The sequence below is a fragment of the Callorhinus ursinus genome, unplaced genomic scaffold (assembly GCF_003265705.2).
Source record: "Callorhinus ursinus isolate GAN/ISIS: 27379988/994484 unplaced genomic scaffold, GSC_fseal_2.0 scaffold10, whole genome shotgun sequence".
NCBI lineage: Eukaryota > Metazoa > Chordata > Mammalia > Carnivora > Otariidae > Callorhinus > Callorhinus ursinus.
In genome coordinates, this window is record NW_027397072.1 from 72,245,087 (window position 1) to 72,270,697 (window position 25,611).

Consider the following 25,611-nt stretch of genomic DNA (forward strand, 5'->3'; position numbering starts at 1 on the left):
TGAATCCATTTCTCTCCTCCCCTAACTTGCCCAGGTACACAGTGTAAACCACGATTTAAATGCCATTTCTATCTAAATAGTTTTGTGCTACTTGTACACAGTATATAGACTTCCCCTACACACTGTTGCAGCATTTTTCTCTTTAAAAAAGTGTTTCAGTTGTTCATCAGTTTCTTGGGGAAGTTAAAATGAAGCAATAGTTTTATAAGTAAAAAAATGAAACACATTTGCTTCTAACCAGTCAACAAACCTGGTATTTTCTGTTTAAGGACCAAATGCTTTTCTGCAAAATGAATGCTAGCAAATAACCCCACCTTTCACACACAGAAATACTGATTTAAAAAAACAGTACCACAAAAGATATAAATGCAGTGAAAACTGTTTTCTCTGATAAGGAAAATGGCTAGTTCTAATAAATGTTTAAAAAAAAGTTGATGACAAAATAACTTGAAAACTTCTATTACCATCTAAAACATAGCACTAATTTACTTTACCTGTTACTAAATATGATAGGGAAAAGAAGCACTACTAGCTCTTAGAAGTAAATCTAGCTTAGAAAACCCATCTTTTCTCAACCTTTGGGGCTGCAATCAATGTGGTGTACAAAGGAAAACATGTTAAAGGCTGGAAAACACTGACAACACAGAAAAAAAAAATCACTAATGGAGGGAAATATCCATGCCATCTAGAATTAGAAGTAATATCACCATGCCACAACCCATACAGTTAACCAACCAGCACTTTGGTTCTTTGACAGTCCTATACCAACCACACCAGAAAAGCAATGTTGAAAGGAAAAAAGTTACAGAAACTTGAAAGTCAACAGATCTAATATCCTAAAGTACACAGGTAAATTTGGTTGGCATTTGAATACAAACAGGAAGTATTCTTTGTCATCAAAATTTATTTATGTAGAAATTATTTTTAATGCTTTGAAATAAGCCATGCAGTAAATCTCCTACAGCCAATTAAATTGTTCCACTGAAAATAAGCATCTTTTAAAAGAATATTCAAGATCAGGAATACATTTAATAAAGGCAGAAAACGATTCTTATCTTACTAATAGCTTTCTATTACCAAATCTGGAAAGCAAAAGTAAAACTTAGGACTCTATATCAGTTGATTTAATATATAGATTTTACATGTAATTCTAAAAACAACACAAAAGTATGATTAATTAAAAGTATGACTAAAAGTAAGTACATTTTAAATAAGACTCAACTAACCCTCTATGTATAATTAGTGAAGTAAAATACATTTATGTGAAAATTATTAAAGATATTTATGTTATTAAATAGACGATCTCCAGGGCATTGTAGAAAGTAACACTTAGGGGCACCTGGGTGGCTCAGATGGTTAAGCGTCTGCCTTCGGCTCAGGTCATGATCCCAGGGTCCTGGGATTGAGCCCCACATGGGGCTCCTGGCTCAGCAGGGAGTCTGCTTCTCCCTCTCCCTCTCCCCCTCCCCCTGCTCATGCTCGCTCTCTCTCCGTATCTCTGTGTCTCAAATGAATAAAAATCTTTAATAAAAAAAAGTAACATTTAACCTAATAAGCTAAGTTTCTAAATAAACTTACTCAGAATATAACCTAAATCCTAAACAGCCAAATCAACTGTAGCTATGTGTAGCTAAGAGGTCTAGTTGTCACTACCAGTAGATAGGATCAGCCACCAAATGGATGTTAGTTCCATTTGATAATACAGAGAATACTGATAGCAAAATGGCTGCTTTTCTTCTTGGAGGTAGATCAACGTTTGTGGTGGTGGTGATGGTGTGTATGGGTGTATATTTGTGTGTTTTGTTCTGACCTGTTGAATCTGGCTTGTGAGATATTCAAATAGAGTGGGTGTTGGGATATATGTGATCTAAAGTTCAGAAGACATGTGTGGTCTGGGGATAGATTTTGGAGAAATAGTTAAATATGAAACCTGGCCATTGTTCTCCATTTTCACAGTTACAACAATAGTCCAGATCAATACCATTTCTCATCTAGACAGCTATAATAGTAGTCTACATAAATGGTACCCCTTATAATTGTGTTCTGCACAAACATACACAGAGGCTCTGACAATACCTTTTTAATTAGTCTCCCTGCATCTATGCCTGATCTTCTTTTATTGTCTACAATATAATCTTATAAATGCAAATCTGACAAGGTCCTTTTCTTTCTTAATCCATCAAGAGGACCCTGAGGTCCTTTACATGGTACATGAGACCTGGCATGACTTAGCCCCTGTCTGACTTCTCTGGCCACATCTTTTGCCACTCTTTCCCCACTTTAGATGTCTGAATAGGCCATGCTTTCTCCGCCCCCAGGGACTTTACCTTACTTCCTTTGCCCGACACACTCTTGATTTTACCCAGCTCTGGCTGCTATTTATCATTCACATCGCAGCTTTTAAAATTTTAAGGGAAATGTTCTCTACATCCCAGACTAGACACGGCCCTAAATTCTGTCCTTCCATAATATCCTATACTTTTTGATAACATTTATCATACCTGAGAAGGCTTAAGACATCTTTCCTGACTGAAAGCTGCACAATGGCAGAGTTGTTGTCTGTTTTGTTCACTGCTCAAATAACTGTCGTCTGTCATATCTTGGTTCTAGCTCTGCTACCACATAACTTGGACATCTATAAAATGAGATGGTTGGATTTTCATTCTATACTAATCTAAATGCCATCAAAAACTGAAATTCAAATATTACCAACTTTCCTGTAGATTTATACATGGTAAAACCTATATATCCTACCCATATGTATATTTCCTATGTGTGTGTATAAATCATGTACACATGATTTATGTAAATGAGGGCTAGTGCTTTCTTATATAAAAAATTCACTGAATGCTTATTGATACCAGGAATTGTTAAGTGCCTTACCAGTATTAACTCTTTTAAAAATCTTCACAACAACTCTACCAGGCAGTTGCTATTTTTAGTGTCCATTTTATATATGGAAGGAGATACAGAGTGATTGAATGGTATGTTCATTATCACAAACTCTAAAGTGGCACAAATGGGATACAAGCTCAGGGAGTATGGCTCCAGAGCCCACACTCTTCACTACTACACTAGTTGCCACCCTGCTTAGATTGCTCCATAGTACAAAAGACTGAAAAAAGTACATGCTATCATAAATATATCTGACTCATATCTATATCCTCAAGCTAATCCTCCTCTACTTGAAGTTAGTCCAAACTAGACTAATTCTGTACAGATACTTCTTGTGCATTTCTCTATTTATATTCTTGCTCCTGCTATTCTAACATCTGGATTACCTTCCCTATGACCATTCAGCCAAAACCCTAATGACAACTCCTCCATGCAATTACCACTTGAACTTCTTTTAGAGATGTTTATCTCTCCTACTATGTTCCCACTGCATTTATATGTCCTTTTCTTTTTACCGTGGTTATTTGTGTCAATAGCTCAAAGCAAACAATAGAAATGAAACCACTTTATAAACATTAAGGTTCTATACCTTAAAAAAAGACTTACTCCAGAATAAAAACAAAAACAAAAAAAACCTAGAAAACAACGGACACAACCCTAAGCAGAGTACTTAAGCAAGTAGTATTTGGAAAATAGTATCAGAAAACTTTTTAAGAATTATTTTAATTACATTTGAACAATATGCTATTTGGAAGTAGTAGTTAAAGGAAGTCTACAGTAAAACCATTTGTATGAAGCACTATTAATGGAAAAGTTTACAAAAACAGAGAGAAAATGAGTTTTTTAAGGGTAATGATACACCATTAGTAAACCTCTATTATAACTAAAAAATTCATCTTACCTAATCCCACTCCTTGGGGAAAGCTGGTTCCTACTTTCTGTGTTCCCACACTGCTCTTGAATCTGTGTCTAGAAGAGTTATGTATCACACTGCAATTATTTACTTACATGCATCTATTTCCTAACATATAAGCGTTTTCTATTTGTTATATAAGTATCTTTACCTTGATCAAATTATTTAAATCTTTGTTTTTCTAAACAAGAGACTATCCCATTAAGTTTTCTGATTGTTTCATATTTCTAAATTACTATCTCATATAAAGGAAAATCAACAAGTCCTCTAAGCTAACCAAGTCTTTCTCCATAATTTAAGAATAGCCCTAGGTGTAAATAATGTAGGTTAGCTTTTAAATATTGGAAAGAGCTAAAGCATTAAATGTCAAAGCGCTAACACTTGCATATTTGCAAATGAAAGATAATCCCATGACCCCTTCAAAATTTCCCCAAGGATCTTTAATAGACTTTTAAATGCTCTCTCAACTAAGAATAAATAATCAGGGCAGAACAACAGGTTCAGAGTGTTGTGACATATAAAATCAATGAATAGAATAGCACTAAGTGCCAATAATATTAGAAGAAATAAGTTTTTTTTGCCAAGATTAGGGGGGGAGATATAATCACTCCCCAAATTAAAATTATCAGGAAGAGGATTATGGAAAATGACAGCTGTGGTAGCAGCAAATTTTTGATTCCTTGTGAATCTTTACATAAAACAGAGCAATTGGAGAGCAAACCCAAAAACCCATGGGTAACTTTTACAACAAAACCATTTGACAGTCTCACCATATTTGACAGTCTCACCACAAACTCCATAATACAAAGGACGGAAACAAACCACCAACAGCCCCAACCTTTTTCCCCCCACTCCTCCTCCAACCTGTTTTCTATTGGTGTCTAAGTGAGAGAAAGTAGGGGGGAAGCAATGAGGTGTATAAAGAATTTGAGAACAGAAGTACAAAATAGCCAAAAGGTATTCAGTGGAAAGCAGTGAGAGACAATTTGTGAGAGGCTAAAATTACTCCTGTAGTAAGTGCAAGCAGTTCACAATAAGGAATATAGGCCTGGAGCAGTCTGGTCCCCTTAGGTCGCTTGAAACTGGCACTTGGGGCTGTCTTCCAAGACAGAGGCTACACTTAAGAGAAGGTGCTGGGAATGAAAATAAAATTGAGCAGGTTATAGACAAACAAGATACAGGAAAGAGAAGGTCCAAATAGAAGTATCAGAGTAGAATAGAGCCAGGAAATCTCAGAAAGCCATCTACCATTTTTTTAATGATGCACAAAAACAACAAAAGAGAAATCTGTGAAGTTAGAAGAGCTATCTGAACTAAGCTTCCTCCTAGAAGTTCAAGAAAACTATTTTCATATAAAGAAACAAGTCAAAGTATTGAGGTTGAATATCATACAAAGTTACAATAAAAAAAAAAGAAACGGGGCGCCTGGGTGGCTCAGTCGGTTAAGGCTCTGCTTTCAGCTCAGGTCATGATCCCGGAGTCCTGGGATCGAGCCCCACATCGGGCTCCCTGCTCAGCAGGGAGTCTGCTTCTCCCTCTCCCTCTGCCTGCCGCTCCCCCTGCTTGTGCACCTCTGTCAAATAAGTTAATAAAAAATCTTTAAAAAAAAAAAAAAGAAAAAAGAAACAGGAAGATAGTCAAACTCATAGAAGCAAGGGAGAGGGGGAAATAGAAGTTGTTCAATGGGTATAAAGTTTCCATTATGCAAGATGAGTAAGTTCTAGAGATCTGCTGTACAACACAGTGCCTACAGTTAACAATATTGTATTGTACACTTAAAACATTTTTTAACAGGGTAGGTCTCACGTCAAGTGTACTTATCCCCCCCACTAATAAATTTAAAAAAAAGGGGGAGTGGGATACAATAACATCCTATAGACGATTAAAGCATGCCAGAAAGGGATGCTCACAGAAGAGATAAAAATGAGCTTCTATTTCAAAATGAACTTAAAAAAATTACACAAGACATGAAAGAAAAACATATATCAAAACAAAAACTCAGAAATAAAGTGACAGAGTTCAGGAAAGAATCTGAAACAAAAGGGAAAAAAATTATTTCAGAAATGAAGACTTAAAAAATAGAAGAAAAAATAAACATTTAAGATAAAGCTTTAAGAAAAACAGAAGGTGAAAAGAAAACAATCAAAAAGAAATGAGGAAGGAAGGGTGCAACCTTAAGTCTAGTGTCTGGGGATATATACATGGTAATAAAACAAAAAAGAAAATTAAGTTACGTTTCTCACATGTAACACATACTTTAAAAAAAGTATCTGACATTGACTGATTCTTAGAATAAACTGCAACTACTTAAAATGCATAAAAGATTTTTTAAGATACTCTAAAACTGCCAAGAAAACTCATCTTTGTGACAAATATGGTGGTCTTCAAAATAAATATAATTAAATTCAACAAACATTTATCCAGGATATATTATGTATGAGTTATTTCCACTTCAGTTGAAGAAATAAGTAATACCTATAATAGAAAGCTATATATAGTGCATGCTTTGAGGAAGGTACAAGGTACTGCAGGTACCGAAGAAAAAAAAGGGCATTTCACCTGCCTTACTGTATTAAAATTCTAACCTTCTCATATTCCTCCAATCTATCCTCCCCAGTAATGGCAGAATGATCTTTCAAACACCAAAATCCCCTTTTAAAAACTCTTCACAAAGTACAGTACACAGGCAATTCAAATGCCTTACAAGGACAAGGTAGGCTATAAATGAGTGAAGCTGGTCTGGTGTAAGAAATAGAGAATGATGGAAACTGTCAAAGAGAAGGCAGCTCCTTATTATTAAGCTTTAGCCAACTACTGCCATGTAGGAACATGAAACCAATGTTGCTACAATGTTCAATTTTTCCAGAGATGACAGAACTCTAGTCATTTCATGTGAAATGTACCCATATTTACATGTTGGCAAATAATGCAAAATTTGAAGAAAAAAATACAACCCAAACAAAAAAGAGCTGTAGGCAAAATTTGTGAACTCTGCCTTCAGAAATGGGGTCTGACATTAATATTCCTATAGGTGGCCCCAGAGTGTCCGCAAAACTGCAAAAACGACTGTCTTCCTAATTCAAAGGAAAAGTGAACTTTCTCTCTTATAAAACTTCTCTTAAAATATTAGCACCTGCTACCATTAGCCTGCTAGCAATGGCTAAAAGATGCCAAAACACAAGAAAAAGTAAAAGAGGAACATTTGAAAGTCATCTCAAAATTGCTTAACCAGTTTTTGGTTGTGATTGTTTTTATCAAGTTATATTCATGGGTACCATTTTATACTATATACGTGTTATATGGTCAAAATTTCTATTGCTATAACTGTTTCTAGATTATATGATACAATCAAATATATACCGGTATTTGTTCTTTAACAAAAGAACACCATGAAACTCCAAAAGACCATGGGCCTAATAAAATCTAAAATCTTTGGTACGGTAGCCTATGAACTCCTGGAAAAATCTGGCTCCTGTTTGCCACTATTTCATAACACTTTAAGTTTCCGTAATATACTGTGCTCTTTTACTCCTTCAGGCTTTTAGATGCATTTAAGGCTCTCTACCCTATTTGTTAGAACTACTTAAAGTCATCTTCCAGTCCTCCTCGAATTATTTGCTTTTTCCATCATGCTTCCTTAGCATTCTATATAGAACCCTATTACGGAACTTACTTGCTATTTATGACATTCTTATAGAGATCCATGATATACATTTGTAACTGAAACAAAATGAAACTACACTTTTACACTTAACACATACAATACACTGAAATTTTCTATTCGATTTTTTTTTAAGAAATGCTGATTACAGTTTACTACATTGGTTCTATCATCCACTTAAGAAATACTGCACTAGACTATAAGTCCTTGCAGGCAGAACTCCATATATTAATTTTTATGCTCTAGTACAGACCATTTAGTAAGCAAATGTTTAAATAAATGAATAAATATAGCAGCATCCTGTACTAGAAAAGTCAAAGAGCAAGGCTTTGAGATCAAGCAGACCAATCAGCCAACAAGCTTACACAATCTGAGAAATGACTCAACCTCCTTGAGTCCCAAAGAGTTAACACCACTTAACTCATTATAACAATAAAGTAGTAGCACTGCTAGATGAGGCATTCTATAAATTAGGCATCAAATGAGTTAAAATGGCCTGGAAATACTAGTTACCTCTCTCTACCCTGTATTTTTCCCTACTTCTTCCTGGAACAGATCAAGATGTGTCTCATCCTGGCAAATATCCCCTTTATAAAGGCTTCAGGTCACAGTACATAGATTATGCATTTTTTCAAAGATTTATTTATTTATCTTAGAGAGAGAGAGAAAGAAGGGGGAGGGAGGCAGAGGGAGAGAATCTTCAAGCAGACACCCCATGGAGCATGGGGCCCATATGGCTAGATCTCAGGACACATGAGATCATGACCTAAGCTAAAATCATGAGCCTGAAATTCAACCAACTGAGCCAGCCAGGCACCCCAGAATATGCATTTTTAAAGTCTGACAGACTTGGGGCGCCTGAGTGGCTCAGTTGTTAAGCATCTGCCTTTGGCTCAGGTCATGGTCCCAGGGTCCTGGGATCGAGCCCCGCATCAGGCTCCCTGCTCTGTAGGAAGCCTGCTTCTCCCTCTCCCACTCCCCCTGCTTGTGTTCCCTCTCTTGCTGTGTCTCTCTCTGTCAAATAAATAAATAAAATCTTAAAAAAAAAAAGTCTGACAGACTTGAATTCAAATACCCAGCACTGCATTTACATAATTTCTCATTATCTTTTTCTTTATCAATAAGAAAAATATACTTCCTGTAGGGTTGTTATGAGGAATTAATATATACTCTATATACTATATACTACGTGTCTAGTGTAATTCCATGTCAGACTACAGCAGGTGCTCAATAAAAGCTATCAATTGCTGCTATGATTATTAATAAATGTTCAATAACTATTTAAGAGGTAGCATTCAAACTGAACTTTTAAGGATGGAGGAGCTGGACAAAGACAAGGGGCAAACAAAAGGAACAGGAAAATCTTAATTTACAAGAAATCACTTCTTTTTCTGTATTTCCTCTTTTAAGGTAAACAAACCACAAGGATATATAAGTTTATCAATTTTCTCAATTCTCTACCTCCAAGGTTATGAATAAAACTCAAAAGTATATTAGCTCTGTGTCAAAATTCTAACTTAAATATTAAATTATGCTCAGTGGGCTGTACAATATAGTGTGAAGGATATAATGTATTAAAAACATTTTAGAAAGAACTTCAGTAAGAGTTCAAAGTAAGAGCACTTTGCAGTTAACCCAGTTAACTAGGAAAAAATTAACTTAAATCCTCATTCAATAGGCCTTTAATCAAATTTTACTGTCCAATAAAACCAGCAGTTTTATTGATAATATTCTCAATAACATTCCCAATATTAGAATGGCATTCCTCTTCCATTAAGTATACAGTGACTTCCCTCCAAAAGTTTATCACTTTCAAAACTTTAACTGTTATTTTCTTCAACTTCATTTTCTTTTCTAATCACAGTCTCTCATAAGAAGAGTGCAGGGTCTTTTCCCAGTGTTTTCCCCCCAAAATACCTTTCAAACCACTTCTAAGTGGAAAACACCAAATACCTATGAAAATACAATCAAGAAACCAAGAATTTTCTTATATAATCTGCAAACTTTGTAAGTTATGAGAATAATTAATGGTAATTAAACTATCCAATTCCTGTATTTAACAGGAATATATCTATTTGGGGAGAATCAAAGTAATTTTCCATTATCTGTGTTGGTACAAAAAGGCAGTTATTTTTATGGTACATATACTTAACCTTTATGATAAGCATATCTTCTAGGTGACTACCTAAGTAAAGAGATTTATTTAGCCTTTTAGGCCTTATAGTAATGCCACGTTTATAAATGATAGTGAAATCAACACCTATGTAAGAGAGGGGATAAATTCTATTTTATGTTTTATATCAGGCAGACTACAGAAAAGTAGAAATGACATCTCTTACTCACCACTATATTCTTAGCACTGAAATACAGTAGTGCTCAAAAAATATCTATCCAAGTTTAAATGTTTATTTATGGAAAAGAAAATGAGGTTGAGGGAAGTAAAAAATAAGTATGAATCAAAATTAGGTTAAGACCTTAAGCATGGATATGCTTAACAACTTGCTTCTAAAAGAGTAAAACATGGAAGGGTGGGGGGTAAAACATGGCAAACAAAGACCTTCAAGAGTGATCAAGATTATCATCAATTTTGTCATATTGTTAGGATGTACCCTTGGAGTAAAGTGATGAGAATGGCACTTCATGTCTGTTGTCTTCCTCCCTAAAACCCATGACCCCAGTCTAATCTGGGAAACATTAGATAAATCTCAACTGAGGGACATTTTCTAAAATTTCTGACTAGTACTCCCCAAAACTGTCACAGTCATAAAAACAAGAAAAGTCTCAGAATTTGGAATTCTGGAACAGAAAAAGGACACTAGGGAAAAACTAGTGAAATCTGAATAAAGCATGTAGTTTAGTGATTAGAAATGTGGCAATAGTTTCCTTAGTTATGACAAATGTACCATAGTAATATAAGAAGTTAACAATGAAAATGAAATGTCTCTGAGTAAGGTACACTCACGTGTACTATCTTGCAACTTTTCTGTAAATGTAAAACTAATCTAAAGAAATTTATTTAAATAAAAACAGTCTGAGTAAGGGAAATAAGGAATGAATCAAAATCCCTTGGAAGCAAATGATGATAAACATTCTTTTGGTTCATTTACGTTTGGTGATAAGACAAAGCATTCTACTATAATGGAAATAAAGTTATTAATAAAACACTACTGTAGGCATTGTATAAGTCTATAGTATTAGTTATAAAGTTACATATGACCAAAGCAAATGCCCTCTGAATTTTAGTTTCCCAAAGTAACATTCTTAGTACTCAACATTTCACTTCATAACAATTCATAACATTAGCTGTCACTTCTGTATTGAATGGACTATCCCACATTTCTAATCTTTAGTCACTTAAAGGTCATATTCCCCTTGCTATCTCCCAGTCACCTTACACTTAACTAACCAAACTCACCGTCTTCTTGATAATGCTCTTCTTCCAAACCTCCCTCTCAGTTATTCATTTTTTCTTCAATTGATCTTTTTCCTATGCCTCTCCATCCCCACAGTTAATAATTAGTAGTACACACTGCTATCAAATGAACCTTCCTCAAATAAGGATTTTATCATATTCCCAGGCTCAAATGCCATTTTTTTTTTACTAAACCATATTTACATTCAGAAATGATGCTTTCAAGGCCATCCATAATTGCTTATGCTTTTGTACCCTTCACTTGTAAAGATCCTTCCATCCATCTCTCTACCTCATACCATATCCTGCCTTTCCTTTATTCAGTATCACATATACACAAGAAAGTAAGATTCTTCTGGGTGGTCCAAGACTTTATAATCTCCTTGGAGTGATAAAACCTAAAAAGATGACTAACAAAGAACACAGGAATTTGTCTCATTCAAAGCTGTATCCTCAGCACCAATAACAGTGCCTGCCACATGGTAAGTGCTCAAAAAGTATTTATTAAGTGAAAACAAGGCAGTACATAAAGCACAGCCGAAAGAATTATATGCTATCTGAGAAAGTAAAGAATTTTCAGTTGGAGAGGTGAAGGCAGGTCTGTATTTCTGTGATTCTAAGGCCCTCAGGGCAGCCAAGACTCAAGCTTAAATATTTCTTCAGTTGTTAAGAGGATGTGTGCAAGTGCATTTCCAACAGAAAAATGTTACACCAGCATAGGTAAGAAGTAAAATTGTTAAACAACACTGAAGTAGTCAATAAAGAACAGTTCCTGAAGGTGAGTGGAAGATAAGATGGGAGAAGACTGGGACCAAAGTTTGAAAAGTCCTGAGAAGAAATTTGGTATTCATGCTTGACATAAAGGGTGATAAAATTCATGCTCGACATAAAAGTGATACAATTTCCAGGAAGATTAATCTAAGGGGAGTAACATGATTAGACTTTAGAAAGCAAGAGCCTTATTTCTTGAAGAAGCCTCCCTATCTAATCAAAACCCTTTAGGTTCCTTCTCCTTTTAAGCCTTACAGTACTTGCCTGCATTATACAATTTAACTCCTAACTACATCCTGTCACAATATAAATTCTTATTTTCATGGGTGTTAATCAAGTCTCTTCAACCAAAGAACAGGGATCACATCATAGACCTCAGCTTCTTATCTAAGAAATCAGCAAAGCATTGGGCCCTTGAAACTTTATTTCTGGAGGACTTTTTGCATTTGTGCAAAACCCAGTTACCAAAATGACAACAATCTAAATGCAACACACACCCAACGACAACAATCTAAAAGCAACACACAACACATATTGTGAGTAGCTAAGCTACCATAAGAACAAGAGTAAGTCCTGTTTGGATGGCACTTTTTAAGGTTTCATTCGATAGTCGGACCCCATAACTAATAATGTTTTTATCAGCATATGTTTTCAGTGCTTCCTGATTTGTATAAGTATTTCATCACCTCGTTTACTTTCTTTCTCAACCAAGCATTGCTTTTGGTGGTCAGCACATATACTAATTTCTCAATCACATTATCTTTTCTGCACTGAAGCCTCTCCAATCTTTTTATCTATTAACTTCATTGATTGAGAACTACTGTTATGGCATAATTAAATTCTAATAAATGGTGCTGCTGTAACTTCTCTACATTAATTCTTTTACACATTCTAAATGCTTCCTGTGGTTTAGCACCCTTCAAGTAAAACTGATTCAAATAAAATGATGTTACAGAAATAATTCAAATCCACCAAAGCATTTACAAAATGAAACATCATGCATTAGTATCCAGGGATTACACCTAAATTCTAAAATTTGCCAAACTCGGGCGCCTGGGTGGCTCAGTTGGTTAAGCGACTGCCTTCAGCTCAGGTCATGATCCTGGAGTCCCAGGATCCAGTCCCACATCAGGCTCCCTGCTCAGCAGGGAGTCTGCTTCTCCCTCTGACCCTCTTCCCTCTCGGGCTCTCTAGCTCTCATTCTTTCTCTAATAAATAAATAAAATCTTAAAATAAAATTTGCCAAACTCTCCAAAAGTTTGGATTTTTAAATCTTCAACCTTTGACCCTTTACTTCATATATTGTCAAAATTAAATTTCATTCCTTAAAATAAAATCTGTTCATGTTAACATTCATATTAACCATTAAAACTTTCCCAAAAAGAGCTTAAAAAAGTGCACACACACAAATCAAACGAGTGTTTATTTCATCCCTAAACAAGTAGTTTCATCCATAATGTATTTTTTCAGGTCAGAATTTTTATGTAAGAAGAAAACACTAAGACTTTTATAAAAGTAAAAAACAAAAACAAACAAAAAACAACAACAAAAAAAACACTCCAGAACATGACTATTTCTTACTGCATTAGAACCTCTCACTAATGCTTTTGAAATACAAACGACTTTTTTCCAGAGTTGGGGAACTCCATAATATACTACTCTATTCCCCCACCACTCCTTAATGTACCTAACACTGCTGAGATTTTAGAGATGAATCATCAGAACAGCAGAGGAAGGCAAAACGTCAATATAAACCTTACAAGGACTGCAAGGTAACAGAGATAAGTCTTACAATTCGGATGAAACAGAGATAGACATGAACTGTTCAGCTTTTTCCACTTCCTCATCTCTGAAAACACCAAAATAAATGTGGATGCGAGGCTACAGCACCATTACAAAGCCCCTGGTACCAGTGAAGCCTCAGACCTAGTGGCGCTAGGGCACTCTATTACACTCAACCGGCCACGTGGCTGTCACAATCAGAAGGAAGACAGGAGAAACAGCACCAACTAACCTGGAAACAAATAACCTCCCACTTCCCTCCACCTCGGAGTTGGGGTAGAAAAAAAGACTGTGCTGTTTCTTTGCACGCTAAGACTGTTTTTCTCTTAAGGTGAAAACGAAGTACAGGGGCTGCTTTAAAGAGACAGAAATCAGGTCCAAGAAGATCCTGAGAGTGCACCCCACTGAATTCGCTACGCTCACTCCCGCGAGCTGAGGTGGGAACAGAGGCACTTTGCAAAGGGGTAAAAGAAGTGGAGTTGAGTAAGAGTGGAGGATGGAGGGCTACGCACAGGGGCCGGGTTTCCCCCGACTCCCACCGTCCTCCCGGGTTTCAGACTCGCTGCTGCTGCGGTGGGGCGAACCCAGCAGGCGGAGGGCCTCGCATGCGCCCTCACGACCTCTCACCCTCCCAGACACAAGACAGAAGGGCAGAAGTAACCACGGGCCCAAGAGAGGCGACGAACAGGAAGTGTCCATACTGCAGCGCAGAAAAACCCTAACTCGCACCCCACCAAGACAGCCACCCGGCGAGGCCCCCAGGGCGCCCGCTGGAGGAGGGGCCAGAGGGTGCCGGGGTCGGCCACCCCCACATCCGGACCCACCCCTGTCCCCCGGCATCGCCTGGCAGCCCCGCGGCTTGAAGTTCACTCCAGGCAGCGTTCGGTGCCTCCCCGGGCACTCCTTGGCGGGGCCCAGCCAGGCCGCCTGGGGCCGGACCAGGACTCCACGCCCGGCACGTCTCGCTCCACTTCCAGGCGGGGGAGGGAGCGCTACACACACACACCCGAGGGGCTTGGGGCACTTCCTCTAACTGCAGATTCGCCCTGAGTCGAGCCCTAAGCGTCCTCCGGGCCACCCCCGAGCCTTAGCCGGAGAGCCGGCACCCCTCGCCGCGGATTACGCCGCGCGGCACCCGCTCCGGGGCAGTCATTACCTCTCACGAAAAACTCCTAACTCCTCACGGGGCCACGCTCCCCTTAGTTCGACACCCCCCGGGAACCCACTCAGGACCCAAGGAGCGCGCAGGGGAGACCCCAGTGCCGGCACCAATTCCTCACAGGACAAAAATGTCCGGGCGCGTCACGGGACAGCCGCCTCCGCGCCCCACGCCGGCCGCACGCGCTGCCTCCGCTCCCGGGAGCTGCGCCCCGGGCCAGGGCGGAGAGCGCGGCCGCCCGGCGGCGCCGGCCCAGGAGGGCGCCACTCCGCACGGGACTCACCGTCGGCTCGGCCGCCTCAGCGGGGAGGCGAGGGACGGGCAGGGGAAGACACAATATGGCAGAGCACCACAGCTGCTCCCGGCGGCTTCCAGCAGCCGCCTCGGGGAAGACGCGGCAAAGAGCAGGCAGCGGCAGCTGCGGTGGCGGCCGCGGCAGCACCACATCCCCCTCTCGCTCGCTTCCTCCCCCTCCCTGCACCCTCCCTCGCTGTCATGGCAACGCGGCGCCAAAGATATTAGCCCCGCCCCTCCCTCTGGTCCCCGCCTCTCGCGACCCCTTCGGAGGGGGCTCGGTCCGCCCCTCGGTGTCCCCTCCCACCTCCTACCTAAGGGCAGGCCAGGGACCGCGCCAGCTGCTCTGAACTGCTGGTGGGAAGGAAGGGAGATGCAGTGTCCGGAAGGGCGGGGTTCGCACGGAAGGCAGGGCGGAGACGTTGTGGGCCAGTGCGGGTTTCGGGCTGAGGAGGGGCTGGGAAGGCGGGAAAAATGGAAAGTCCTCGCCTGTCCGGGAAGGACCTATAGGAGTGCAGCGGGGCGCGGCGCGGCCCCTGAGTGGCCGAGATGGCGGGGGGCGGGGCTAGGGCGGCCGCTGCTGGTCGGCCCGCGAATCCTGGTGCTGCGACTGCCGCGAAGACCCCCAACAGCCCGAGCTTCTGTGGGTTTCCTCAAGAGCTTTCCGCCATTGGCCAGTCTTTGAAAGCGCTGTAGGCACGGTAAAACATTAATATGAACTAAAAGTAGTATTACACTCACTTGACTGAAATTTTAAGTGAAAACTGAGCTCAGCGTGGTTGTGGTGAAAAAAAAAGGACTTTGGAAATCAGATAGAGAATTTAATAAGCATCGCATTTATTGAGCCCTCACTAGGTGCTAGGCACTGAGCTAAATTTTTGACATGCATTGTAATAACCATAATGCTAAGATAGCATTGCCAGATAAGACGAGTGTCCAATTAAATCAGAATTTCAGATAAATGCAGAATCATTTTTTTAATAAGAATGTTTCATTTGGGGTTACACTTCCTGGTTTGTTTTGGTTTTTGGTAAATCTGCAAACCCTATCCTAACTCCTACAAATTCCCACTTTACAGATAAGGAACCCGAGGCTTAGAAAAATAACCTGACAAATATAAGGTAAGTGGCAGAACTAAGGCTCCATTTTACTAAAATTATGATCTTGACCACCAAATTTCTGAATATATCCACATCTTCAAAAACTAGAGTAGTGATACCTATCTCACAAATGTGCTGAATGGATTGAAGAAAAGGTAAAGAGACCTGCATAGTGACTGATGCATAGGAGTTTCACATTTTTCCCGAACAATGAATGTTAACTGAATATTCACTATGTGCCAGGCGGTGAGTATAAAGTTAGCTGATTATGAAACAGGCTGCCTACTGACAATAAAACAAGTCAAGCTGTGGGGATGACAGAGACACAGAAGAATTATAGGCAACAGAATGTATAAAAAAAATGGAAGTGTTCAACCCTCATTCCACAGAGGAGAATGCTGTGTCTATATGATTTGTCCAGAATCACCTGCCAGTTCCATTTGTTGCTCATTACACTGTCCTGAAAGGCCTCATAACTGCATTTAGAGTAAGAGGCCACAAGGCAAATATACAATAAGCTTCAGTTAAAGCCAGAGTTGTTTCATTTTCTCCCTTCAGAGCAATCACTGTTGCCCCCTCATGTGGACAAATGGAAAGAAGTTCCTGGAGGAAGAATGTAGTAGAAAGGGAGCAGAGGAAAGAAGGGAAAATTGAAAGGAGGTGGCTTCTCGAGAGCCACAGCCTTCTCATACCTTAGTTTTGTTTTATCTCTGCTGGCCATTAGTGATCACTAATATAATATAGGTCTTCATCTCCTTACAGATTATTGTAATAGCATCTTATTTGATATATTGAACTTCAATTCCTATTTTTCCTTCTAATCAATTTTAAACTCAGGTGACCAAACAGTCCTCCTCAACTCTAGAAGAATCACAGAATTTGAGATCCGGAATTAATATATACTTTAAAGATATGTAATCAGGAGCCCAATTTATCATGGTTGCAAAAACAAATCCAGAACAGTTATGTAGCTTGTTCAAGGTCAAATAATGAATGTACTGCACTGGCATCCACTAAGATCTTTCTGCTGGTCCTCTCTACTGACTGATTCAGTAGAGAGGCTGGGAACATTTAAATAATCTCTGTGGATAAGACTCAGGTCCCTTAGGAAATCTGTCACACTTGGTTTAGAGCCTAGGGACACCTGTATACTTAAAGGCTATTTTAGAGGACTTTGAACACCTATCAAGGAAAAGCTCTGATTAAAACTAATGATGATTCAGAGTGAGTAGCTTTTCCTAGGAGTTTACAAGAGTAAAAAGGCTATGAAACCACAGTTTTAACTCTTTAGGAAAAAGAGGATCCTGGCATTTAAGATCTCTTGTGAAGTTTGTATTCTTCGTTCTCCAAAATACTTTAAAGGAACATATTCAATAATAAACTTCCTGGAAGACAAATGCATTAGAAATATATTGTTTGAAATGCCCTCATATTTAGGCTGAAAACTGATAGGAGCTCAAATATCCATGTTTACATTTTAAATGTATTTATCATTGTATTACATATATTTAACAAAGACTCTTTGATCATGACTTGGTGATTCTAAAAATGACCAGTTTACCAATAAGAAACGTAGGCTTCAAGCCCTTTGAGGTCATTGGCCATATCTTTTTCATTCTTATAGTCTAATTTCTTGAAACAGTTTTTGGGACAGAGGTGATAGTCAATAATGTTTGTTGATAAAAGAAGTAACTTTTCTCAAATTACAAGATACCGGGACTAGGATACAATAGTCCTGAGTACTGGTCTGCCACTTGGGCTAAAAAGATGGAATTGTGAGTGAAAGTCTATTTTTTTTTCCTTTGAGGATGTTTTTCAGTGTACTTCCTAAGTGCAACTACCTGTATTTGATAGTACCTACATTTTTTTAAAATTTTATTTATTTATTTAATTTATTTATTTTTGATTGATTTATTTGAGTGAGAGAGTGAGTGAGAGAGAGCACAAGCCAGGGGGAGAGACAGAGGTAGAGGGAGAAGCAGACTCCCTGCTGAGCAGGGAGCCCGACTTGGGGCTCAATCCCAAAACCCTGGGATTATGACCTGAGCTGAAGGCAGACGCTTAAATGACTGAGCCACCCAGGTGCCCCAGTACCTACATTTCTATAGGCCCTGTTATTGGTGGTAATTTGGACAAATTCTCTTACTAAGGACACCAGAAAAACTTAGCAAAATATAAAAAATATCAGCTTGAAGGTGGTAGAGAGCTAACAAGATAGAAATTATAGTCTATGACCTGAGGGTTGATGGAGGCCCAGTGAATCACTTATCCATTCCATAGAAGGTTGCTGAGCGTATGGCCAGGAATGGGAGATAGTGATTAGAGTTCAAGATGCGCAAAGGGGGAAGGAGGATGACTCGGTTGAAGTCCCCTTGCTTTGGACAAGGAATCCGAATGGTTATATCCTAGAAGTAAAGGGGAGACATCTCCATTTCAAATCATCTCAACCCTGAGACTGGATTAGGGTAATTCCTTTAAGCTAATGCCCCCAAGCCTTTGGCAGAAGCAAACTGAAATTTTCTCTGGAGTAAAGTAATACCATTCTAGGCCTCAGATCATTTGTACCATTTTGCAAAAACTATGTCTAGTACACAATGAAAAATAATCAGTCACACAAAGAAACAAACAAACAAAAAACCCAACAGAAACAACAAAGAACAAAAACCAAGCAAAAGGGATTCAGATAGTGAAATTATCAGACTCAGATTTTAAAATAAGAATGCTTTCTATGTATAAATAAATAAAATGTAAGATTAAAAATTTAGACATATAACTAGAAACTTGAACAAAAGCATCTGATGAAAATTTTAGAACCAAAAAATTCACTAACTGAAAATAAGAACTCAGGGTTGGGTATAATAGCATATTAGACACAAACAAAGAGAGAATTTGTGAACTAGAAGATAGTTGAGAAGAAACTATGCAGAATGAGGCATAAGAAAAAGGATGGAAAACACAGAACACAGGGAAAGCACATAGAAGATATAGTGATGAAGTTTAATATGCATGTAGTTGGAATTCTGGAAGGAAAGGAAAGATAGTATTGGGCAGAAATAATATCTGAATTAATGAATCCCCAGCAGGATATATAATATATATATTTCTAGTCCATACAGTTGACACATAGATACATCATGATAAAATGCTAAAAGACAAAGAGAAAAATCTTAAGAACTAGAGAAAATAAGAGTTTATCTTTAAAGAAACAATAGACTTAGAATTGACTTTTTAGTAGAATAGTCTGAAGCCAGAAAATGATGGCACAAAAACTTTAAAAGACTGAAAGCAAATATAAAAAGATAATTTTAGCACGAGATGTTAACATATTCCGATACTGATAAAATAGGCAGACAAAATATTCGGTGAGAACATAGTTTTGAACAACAATTAGCAAAGTTGATTATAAAGGCATATTGAGTACTTTTCCATAGTCCTTTACATATGAATAAGTTTATCAGTTTATATTATTTCTGTTTTGGCTCATGAAGCTGGAAGGGACAGCTGAGGATCTAGAGCCTTCAGGGTGGTTAGAACCTATGCTTATGTTATAGATTTATTGACCACTGGGTAACTTTACCTCTGTGTTAAGTTCTTACTAAGTACCAGGCCCTATACATAGCACAGAGATGAAAGTTGTAGTTATAACTACAGACAAGCAAATCAGAAAATATAATGTGGCATTATAAGTGCACTGATAAAGCTTTACATAAGGAGCGGTGGGAACCAAGTCCTAATTCAGCCACAGGAGATAATGTCTGAGCAAAGTTTGCAGAAAGAAAAGAATATGGAGGAGAAGTGGCAATGTGGGGGTGGGGAGTGGAACCACACTGAGCAAAGCCTCAGCTATGTGAGAGCATGACTGTTCAGGTCAGAGAACTGTCAGTCATTTGGAATTTCTGGAGTATAAAATGTTGCTCGAGTTAGGGGTTATCTGGTTGCAAGAAACAGAAACTCATGCCAGCTGGCTAAAGTAAAGGAGGAACGAATATAAAAATAGGCAGGGATTATGTGAGACAAAACTGTGGGAAGCACAGCCAATATTACACAAACCCTCCTTTCCCCTTTCTCTCTCTCTCATCTTCTGGTCTCTAATCTGAGCTTTTCTTTGTATGTCTGCTTCACTTCCTCTGCAGATGGGCTTCTCTGCTTACTCATCTGCTTGAATGCTACTATGGCTGTCCCAAATAGTGGCCCCTGCTCTCCACCTCTGGCCTCCACCCAGTTTGCCCAACTTTCTTGCTTAGCAACCCACAATTATTACTTAACTCCATTTCCCAGTCCCAGTCCAAATTCCCAGGAGCTGTACAATCTGACTGGGCCAGTTTCAACATGCATGTAGATCAGGGGTCAACAAACTTATGGCTTATCAGGGGAGGGGACAGGAGTTGGCAAATCTGGCCTGCCTTCTGCTTTTGTAAATAAAGTTTTAATGGAACACAGCCACACACATTCATTTACATGTTTTCTTTGGCTGCTTTGACATCACAAGAAAGAGTTGAGTAGTTGCAAAAGAGAACCTATAGACCACAGAGCTGAAAATATTTACTATCTAGACCTTTACAGAAAAAGATTGCTGACCCCTGCGTCGGGTAGTGGGATGTGGAGACATAGGGCTGTGTAGAGGCTCAGGGGGAGACAGCTCCGGGAATCGAAGTTTTGAGAAGTGGATAACCTCTTTGCAGAAAAAGGATAATGTGGGGAAAAGGCAGCTGAGGAAGTATTTTGAGAAAGGAAATGTTTGAAGGCTCTAACAAGGAAAGAAAATAATCAGTCTCAAGTATGTGCTAAATTTTTCACACAAAGGCTGGAAGAGTGCAAGACAGTTACTCCTTAATCTGGGGAAGTTCATTAAGATGCTAAATTTAGAAGAGAGTGTCACCATAACTACCTTTAAATAACTCACTTGTGGCAAATTTCCCAGACCCTCCCTAGTTAGCTCTTGCTGAGATGAACTGGCTGAGGCACAATGTTCACGGTATGTAGAAAGATTTTTAAATGCATGTCCGAAAGGTTCAGTATTTACCTTTCAAAAGAGGAAGAGAAGAGAGGCATTGAGAGAATGAGACAGACAGTTAGAAAGACAAAGGCAGACAAAGACTTGGGGAGTAAGAGGAGCGGAAATCTAGCATTTACTGTTTTGGTAAACTTGAGATCATTCCGAGGAAAATTCCAAGGAAAGACTTTTTGGTTGAGTAGAAAAACGATTAGAGTTTTTAAAGCTCTAGTGATCATTCTAGTGCTTGATATATTCAAAGTATTCTGAGCACACTCAGCAGCATTGACATCACCAGGAGTTTATTAGAAATGCAGAATCCCAGGCCCTACCCCAGAACCACTAATAAGAATCTGCATTTTTAGAACGCCCACAGGTGATTCATATACACATTAAAGTATAAGGAGCACTTAATTAGAATGGCAGTTTTCAGATTATTCAAAGTAGAGCAATAGTGTTTTGTTTTCTTTGAATGAGACCTTACATGGGATCCAACTATAAAACAGAATTGAGTGGACCTGCCCTGGTTGAAAATGGGCTGATATTGAAAGGCTGGGAAAGCCCAGGCATTTTCATCCAGTGTTCCTCCAACACCACAGTTTGAAAACCACTGATCTAATGGATCAAGCAGAACTACTATCAGAATCTTTAGGGCCAGGATCTGTCAAGTTTCCAAACACTCCCTCTCCTCTCTCTCTTTTTTTAAAGATTTAAAAGAGAGAGAGAGAGAGAGAGAGAGTGGAGGTAGTGGGGGAGAGGCAGAGGGAAAGAGAATCTCGAGGATCTCAGGCAAACTCCTCACTGAGTGCAGAGCTCGTTGCCGGGCTCCATTTCATGACCGAGATCATGACCTGAGCTGGAGCCAAGAGTCAGAAGCTTAACTGACTGAGCCACTCAGGTGCCCCACCCAGGCTCTCCTTTACTTCTACCTCATTGAGAACTTCTACAATGAATCCCTAATAATGATAGGGTATGTCCTGCCTTGGGAGAGTTGAAATTTTTTTTTAAGATTTTATTTATTTATTAGAGAGAGAGAGAGAACACAAGCAGGGGGAGCGGCAGGCGGAGGGAGAAGCAGGCTCCCCACTAAGCAAGGAGCCCGATGCGGAACTTGATCCCAGGACCCTGGGATCATGACCTGAGCCGAAGGCAGACGCCCAACCAACCGAGCCACCCAAGAGTCCCGAGAGTTGAATATTAAAGACCTGGAAATCACCGATCTAGGCCCCTTCTCTCAAAGATGGGGAAACTAAGGCTTAGAATGTGACCAATGAAACTCAATTAAAACATAGGCACATTTAAAACTGTGGAAAGAGCCAAGATGTCCATCGACAGATGAATGGATAAAGAAGATGTGGTATATATACACAATGGAATATTATACAGCCATCAAAAGGAATGAGATCTTGCCATTTGCAACGATGTGGATGGAACTGGAGGGTGTTATGCTGAGTGAAATAAGTCAATCAGAGAAAGAGATGTATCATATGACCTCACTGATATGAGGAATTCTTAATCTCAGGAAACAAACTGAGAGTTGCTGGAGTGGTGGGGGGTGGGAGGGATGGGGTGGCTGGGTGATAGACATTGGGGAGGGTATGTGCTATGGTGAGTGCTGTGAATTGTGCAAGACTATTGAATCACAGATCTGTACCTCTGAAACAAATAATACAACATATGTTAAAAAAAAGAAAAAGAAGAAGATAGCAGGAGGGGAAGAATGAAGGGGAGTAAGTTGGAGGGGGAGACGAACCATGAGAGACGATGGACTCTGAAAAACAAACTGAGGGTTCTAGAGGGGAGGAGGGTGGGGGGATGGGTTAGCCTGGTGATGGGTATTAAAGAGGGCACATCCTGCATGGAGCACTGGGTGTTATGCGTAAAGAATGAATCATGGAACACTACATGAAGAACTAATGATGTCATGTATGGTGATTAACATAACAATAAAAAATTTAAAAAAAACATAGGCACATTTAAAACTATACTGATCAATCACAAGAGGCTGCTATTGATTGAATATTGCCCCCCCAAATTCATATGTGATTAGGTCATAAGAGGGGAGACGGAATGGGATGAGTGCCTTCATGAAACAGACCCCATGGAACTCCTGTGCCCCTTCCATCATGGAAGGTTATAGTGAGATGACCAGCCATGAACTGGGAATTGGGTTCTCACCACACACCAAATGCTGGGACTTCCCAGCCTCTAGAATTGTGAGAAGTATACATATATGTTGTTTATAAGCCACCCAGTCATTGGTATTGTGTTATAGAAGCCCAAATAGACTGAGAGGGAAACCTAAAGCATCAATAATTCCTACGGACCAAAAAATGCTAAAATTCCATATCCCTTCCCTGGTCCCTCCCTCCTTAGCAGTCAAGTAGACAATTTGTACAGTTTTTAAAAGCTGTAGGTATAGGCTCAGGTTAGAATCCTGGCTCTGCTATTTACTAGCCCAGGCAAAATATTTCAACATTTTCTTAACCTCTTCCTGTCCAAAATGAAGATAGCAATCCCAGCCTCAGAGGAGTGCTATGAGGCCAACGTATGTGTAACAATGGAGCACATGACCAGGTGAATAATAAGTGCTCAGTAAATGCTAGCTGCTCATGTTATTTTTTAAATGAACAACTAAAAAGTCAACCTACTTCAATTTTAGGAATTGCCCAAAAGGATTGCATAAGAGAAGCTAGAGAAGTTGGTTTTCTTTTCTACTGCTAGAAGAATAAAATCAAATTTTATCTATAGCAATTGGTTATCTCGTAAATAGAGTTTATTCAAAATTAAATACTGCAGTTGTGAAACTGACTTTTGATAAATGAGGTAATTATTTAGGGAAGGCAGTATTAAAGAGATTCCAAATTATATTGTAGCTTGTTCCCCAGTAGTGTTTCATTTAGAGTTAGGCACTTTTAGAAACTATGGTCAATTGCTTCACTCTGTCTCTTTGATTGTGCAAGCCCCAAACCTTGAAGTCACCTTTGGCTCCTCTCTTTCTCTTTAAAATATGTCTAGAATCTGACCCCTTCTCCCCACCTCTACTGCCACCACCCTGCTCAAAGCCATAGTCCTCTCTCGCCTGAATGACTTTAATACTTCCTAATTCCCTGCTTCTCCTCTTGCGCCTAGGCAGTATTTCCTTACCACAGCAGCCAGAGTGATCCTCTTAAAATCTGTCAGTTTGTGTAACACCTCATCTCAAAACTACTCCATGGCTTCCTCATTTCACTCAGAATAATGCCAAAGTCCTTATAATAGCCCACCACGTTTTACATGATCTAACCCTACCAACACCATCATTGGCCTCCCTGCTCTTTCTTGACAGTGCCAGGCACGCCCAGCCCTATGACCTTTGCTTTCTGCCTGGAATGTTCTTCTTCCAGATATCTGCTTAGCTAACTCTCTCACTTCCTCTAAGTCTGTGCTTAAATTTTACTTTCACAATGAGGCTTCCCTTGGCCTCCTTATTTAATACTGCAAATTATCCCCAACCATGTCCCAAGAATCCTAATCCCCTTTCCCTATTGTACCTTATCTTTTCGCATAGCAATCATCATCTTCACACATGCTAGATAGCTTATTTATTATGTTTTCCTTAAGTCTGGCTCCCAGACTAGAATGTAAGCTTTACAGGGACACCAGTCTTTCTTCTGTCCTCTGATATATTCTAATTATCTAGAATACTGCTTGGCGTATATTATACACTCAAAAAAATTTGTTGAATTCACTTATTAGTTTTGTGGTTATTAGTTTTATGTGTGTTTGTTGCACTGCCTTACTTGGACAAAGATTAAACAAATGGACAATAATTTAACAAAGCCAATGATTACATCATTTGGGGGTTTTCCATTTTCTTTTGACTTCTCTTTGTTTTCAATTTCTTCTTCATGCTACGCTGAACCCCCCCAAAATGTCCTAAATACAACTTTAAGCTGATGTGCAGATTTCCTCACCTAAGAATCAGTGCTGCCCATGTTGCCCTTCTCATCCTCAGCCATACCCAACCTGCTGATAGAGCACAACTTTTATGTCTAAATAGCCATTATTTTTGGGACTGCCTGGTCGTACATATTGGCTCAGAGGCACTCATTCTCAAGCCAATAGTTCAGGTTGGGACTAATGCAGTAAAGAAGGGAGAGAATAGTAGTGGTGCACAGAGAAAGATTTGGAAGTTGGCTCATCTAGGGGAAAATGATGAATTTTTGTTAATCCTCCCCCCATGGAACAAGAAAAAGAAGACAGATTGGAGGATGGCATTAATAAAGTTGTGTGCTATTCACTGTGGCTTATGAAATCCACCCCTGGCTCCTTTACAAAATCTTCAGCAGAATCTACATTGCCTATAAATATTTGATGGATGGATTTTCTTTTGAAGGGATCTGAATATGCTCTGGTTCCTACTTCAAGGTTGACAAAGGGGCAAAAGAGGAGGCTTTCCATGGCAGGGCTACACAAGGAACATTTTAGGTGTGGAGATTGGCAGTCTTCTGGGGTTGCCTCTCTGCCATGGGTTAGGGTAATGGGCCACGCGAAGGAAGGTTGACTTCCTGCCTCTGCCAGGGTACAGTGTGTAGGTCCCACAGCTTGGGAGGGGTGAAGCTCACAGCTGGGGGACAGTGAGTGCACAC

General features: G+C 39.4%; 1 protein-coding gene and 1 long non-coding RNA gene across 4 annotated transcripts in view; one reads left to right on the plus strand and one right to left on the minus strand.

Annotated features, from left to right (window-relative positions):
* The window catches only part of FOXN2 (forkhead box N2), a 63,702-nt gene extending 48,419 nt beyond the window's left edge, over positions 1–15,283 (minus strand). Inside the window, exon 1 of one of the 3 annotated variants that reach the window (XM_025868864.2) lies at positions 15,202–15,283. The gene's annotated coding sequence lies outside the window, so the exon portion shown is untranslated. Of the gene's footprint in view, positions 1–14,590; positions 14,749–14,876; positions 15,071–15,201 lie in introns of those variants that run through there. The other 2 variants (XM_025868863.2, XM_073897741.1) reach the window with 2 other exon arrangements.
* A 194-nt stretch (positions 15,284–15,477) lies between these two features.
* Positions 15,478–25,611, plus strand: part of LOC141373522 (uncharacterized) — a 188,206-nt gene continuing 178,072 nt past the window's right edge. The window contains exons 1-2 of the long non-coding RNA XR_012379586.1: positions 15,478–15,588; positions 15,966–16,008. This is a non-coding gene — a long non-coding RNA (uncharacterized lncRNA). The remainder of the gene's footprint in view (positions 15,589–15,965; positions 16,009–25,611) is intronic.